At 47.7% G+C, this 4,326-nt stretch overlaps 1 long non-coding RNA gene across 1 annotated transcript; it reads left to right on the top strand.

Annotated features, from left to right (window-relative positions):
* Nucleotides 1-1,879: 1,879 nt before the first annotated feature.
* LOC105542468 lies at nucleotides 1,880-3,469 on the top strand. Its single transcript, XR_001006475.1, has 2 exons — nucleotides 1,880-2,127; nucleotides 3,143-3,469. It is a non-coding gene; the product is annotated as an uncharacterized LOC105542468 (long non-coding RNA).
* The last annotated feature ends 857 nt before the right edge of the window (nucleotides 3,470-4,326 follow it).

The raw sequence follows: 4,326 nt of genomic DNA, 5'->3' as shown, positions 1-4,326 counted from the left end.
AACCTACTTTTATGAACACGGAAGATAGGAATTTTTTTTTTTTTTTTTTGAGGCAGAGTCTAGTTCTGTCATCCAGACTGGAGTGCACGGGCGCGATCTTGGCTCACTGCAAACTCCACCTCTCAGGTTCAAGCAATTCTCCTGCCTCAGCCTCCTGAGTAGCTGGGATTACAGGCACCCACCATCTCACCTGGCTAATTTTTGTATTTTTTTAGTAGAGATGGGGTTTCACCATGTTGGCCAGGTTGATCTTGAACCCCTGACCTCAGGTGATCCTTCCGCCTCGGTTTCCCAAAGTGCTGGGATTACAGGTGTGAGCTACCATGCCCGGCCAGTTCTCTGCAGACACCATCTGGGTGTCCGACACTTCAATTCAATTCTGACGCTGGCCACCCAGAGTTAGCAAAGGCCCCAGAGGATATGGGCTCCGTCCTGCAAGACTGTCCCTACTTCAGATGTCAGTTGCAAGGATTGGGTGCTCAGGTTACCCACACTTCCGTCTGACCTGGCTACACATCGGGGGTCCCCAGAACCCCTCCTCAGGTTTGGCAATTGGCTAAAATGGCTCACAGAACTCAGGGAAACACTTTAGTTGCACGTATAGGTTTATTGTAAAGGGCATTATTGATGAACAGGCAGACGAAGAGGCACACAAGGCGAGCTCTGGTAGGGCCCTGAGCACAGGAGCTTCTGTCCCCATGGAGAAGGAACCCAGAAAGAGACCAAATAGAAGTATATGTTTCTTATTATGTCACATAGCCACACCATGAGGTTGGTGCAGGAGCCCTTGGAGGATCTGAGGCCAAAAGGGCCTCCATCAGATCAGAGTTTGGGAAAAGTAACCTGGCAGCCTAGGGGAGGACTGGACAGAGTGGGGAGGACAGAGCGGAACTGATTCACCACAGGGAGGGCGCAAAGTGAGTGAATGAATGAGTGAACCAATGAATGAACAAGATGGAATTGGTATCAGGAAGGAACGAGACCAGATGGTATCAGATAGTATCAGGGAGCAGAGACCAATGGGCCCAGTTTGTATACGGTCTTACCAACCAGATCAAGGAGGTAGGATCAATGGTGCTTTCCTCTAAAGAAGCACATTTCTGGCCAGGCGCGGTGGCTCACGCCTGTAACCCCAACACTTTGGGAGGCCAAGGTGGGTGGATCACTTGAGGTCAGGAGTTCAAGACCAGCCTGGCCAACATGGTGAAAACCCATCTCTACTAAAAATACAAAAATTAGCTAGGCATGGTGGGGGGTGCCTGCAATCCAAACTACATGGGAGGCTGAGGCAGAGAGAATCGTTTGAACCCACAGGAGGCAGAGATTTCAGTGAGCTGAGATCACACCACTGCACTCCAGCCTGGGCGACAGAGCGAGATCCCATCTCAAAAAAGAAAAAGAAGAAGGAGGGAGGAGGACGGAAGAAGAAGAAGAAGAAGAAGAAGAAGAAGAAGAAGAAGAGGAGGAGGAGGAGGAGGAAGAGGAAGAGGAAGGGGAGGGGGAGGGGGAGGGGGGGAGGAGGAGGAGGAGGAGGAAGAAGAAAATTTCCATGAAGAAGCAGGCTATGGAGATCAAGGCAGGCAAAGGACAGAATTTAGGATAGTGCATCAACTGGGTCCAGCCAGGAAGACACATGTGTTTATCTCCTGCAGCATCAAAAACCACCCAGAAGACAGCTCAGGGGACCCTAGCAGTGGATTCTACATGTCTGCAGAAAATGAGCAGAAAACAAGGCAGAATTACAGCTATCTGCAGAGAGACTACATCCAGGAGGTCTGACGACTCAAAGTAATCACTGCAGTCTGACTTCTACCACTGACAGCCTTCCCATACATAATTTAAATGCGTAATTATAATACCATTGCTTAGTTAATGGACACCAATTCGTGCAGGAGCTGCCACAAACAGTAATAAACCAGCTGTGTTAGAAATGGATCACTTATCAGTGCGTGCCCAAGCCTCCTAATGCCTCATGATGTTTAATAATTAAATTGTGACACCCTTGAACCTGCAGCTGACACCATGGATCACAGTGGAATTCTCCAAATGGAACGCAGCCACACCTCGGCTTCCATGCTGTGCGCTGCCACTGAGGACGCTCGATACCATCGAAGCCGTCAGATAGAGGCGGGTCATTTCCCTGTGCCCTGCACCTCCCTTCTGGCAAGTCCCCGGGAAGCAGTGGCCACAGATGAGCTGCTGCTCTCTTAAAGACTGAGATCAGGCCAGGCGCGGTGGCTCACGCCTGTAATCCCAGCACTTTGGGAGGCTGAGGTGGGTAGATCACCTGAGGTTGGGAGTTAGAGACCAGCCTGGCCAACATGACGGAATCCCGTCTCTACTAAAAAATACAAAAAATATTAGCTGGGTGTGGCGGTACAAACCTGTAATCCCAGCTACTTGGGAGGCTGAGGCACAAGAATCGCTTGAACCCAGGAGGAAGAGGTTGCAGTGAGCCGAGATTAAGCCACTGCACTCCAGCCTGGGTGACAGAGCAAGACTCCATATAAAAACAAAACAAAACAACACACAGATCAGGTGGCCGGGCATGGTGTCTCACATCTGTGAGGCTGAGGTGGGAGGATCGCTTGAGGCCAGGAGTTTAGGACTAGCCTGGACAACATAGTGAGACACTGTCTCTACACAAAATATAAATAAATAAATAGATAGATAGATGATTGATAGATAGATAGATAGATAGATAGATAGATAGATAGATAGATAGATGGATGATAGATAGACTAAAGTAATAGTCACAGATCCACTATCTTGGGGGAGGAAAGACATTCACACAGAGAATCGCTGATACATACTAGACTACACAGAGATAACCAGAGCAGGTGGCACCATAAGTTCTGCAGTGATGGGAGGACAGGGTCATTTCAGGAGATGAGATCGGCAACCTCGCGGGAGAAGATGGCCCTGAGCTGGGCATGGCAGAGGGGCTGAGGAGGAAGCGTATATGTGTGTGTGTGTGTGTGTGGTATGTGTGTGCACACGTGCACACCTGTGAGTGTGTGTGAGAGAATGTGTGTGTTGGGGATGATTACCGAAGACTTCCTGGCACATAGTAGGTCTTTTTTTCCACAAACAGTAATGTGATTATTGGGAGTAATGGTGACTGTCACCGTGCTTCTCACAGGTCATATTTCAAAAGGTCGACGGTGGCTCCGTTTCTTCTCTGAGACTTCAAAAGTCCTTCGAGAGTGAGTTCCTGTCTCATTCCATGTCCAGAATGAAGACAGATGGCCTCTTGGCACCCATCTCTTTGGCATGAATGATGTGGGGAAACATGAATGGAAACGGGGAACTGTTGCTGGCACTTGGAAGTCATCTTGTCTGGATGGAGCCAAGTCACATGGAAGCGCCTCCAGTTATTCTTTATACATTCTTCTGAGGTTTCACTGCTTGTCTACACAAGACTTTAATAAAATGTGGCATCTAACTGAATAAAGACTATCCTTTTGGGTGTGTGTGTCATGACAGTACTATTTATGGAGGACCTCCTATGTAGAAGCTTTCATCCTAACGATCACTCCTGTGAAGTATGTGTCCTTATTTTCATTTCATTGAAGAGAAAACCAAGGCTCTGAGACATTAAGCAATGTGCCCAAGGCCACACAGCTAGTAAGTGGCTGGGTTTGAACACAAGCCTACAAAACACGCAGTTTCTTATTTGTGTTTATTATCTCATCATACTGTCATTTCTTCAAAATGCAACTCAATCTCATAAAATGTCAGTGGCAGACTAGGTGGAAGGTGCCCTGGTAGTCATGGTAAAATGCTTTAGACTCAGCTGTATATTTGAAAATGTCCATATTACAATATTAGGGGAAAAAATAACTTGATGTCCAGGTGTTTTTTCACCTGGACAAACTTGAGAACTTTGGAAAAGCTGGCTTCCCTCCTCGAGTTCTAGTTGGCTGTGTTGGCTGGGTGGGTCCTGGCACCCTCCACTCAACATCCACCCGCATATTAAAACGGGTCCTACTAGGACCCTGGGTGGCCCAGGCGCTTCTGACACATGCCACAGACTTCCTCTGTACAGTAGAATAGATTTCCTTTGGGAATTAAAAAAACAAACAAAAAAAAAACCAGGAGTTTTCTGGTCGAATACCACTCTAGGAGACCTTCCGGAATCTTCCTTCCAAGTTTCTTCTACCAGATCAGCAAGAAGGATTCAACTTGGTGTCTCTGTGCGTTTGCTGTCTCATGCTGCTTATAAACTGCTTTGCCTTTAGCAATTCCCCTCAGTTATCTTGTTCTAAGGCTACCATTAAGAAGGAATCACTGTTGTAGAGGAACTCAGAGGCACCTCCAGCTCCC

This window comes from Mandrillus leucophaeus, unplaced genomic scaffold, assembly GCF_000951045.1.
Source record: "Mandrillus leucophaeus isolate KB7577 unplaced genomic scaffold, Mleu.le_1.0 Scaffold26, whole genome shotgun sequence".
NCBI lineage: Eukaryota > Metazoa > Chordata > Mammalia > Primates > Cercopithecidae > Mandrillus > Mandrillus leucophaeus.
The sequence above is the reverse complement of the archived record's forward strand: the minus strand, read 5'-3'. Positions and strand labels throughout refer to the sequence as shown.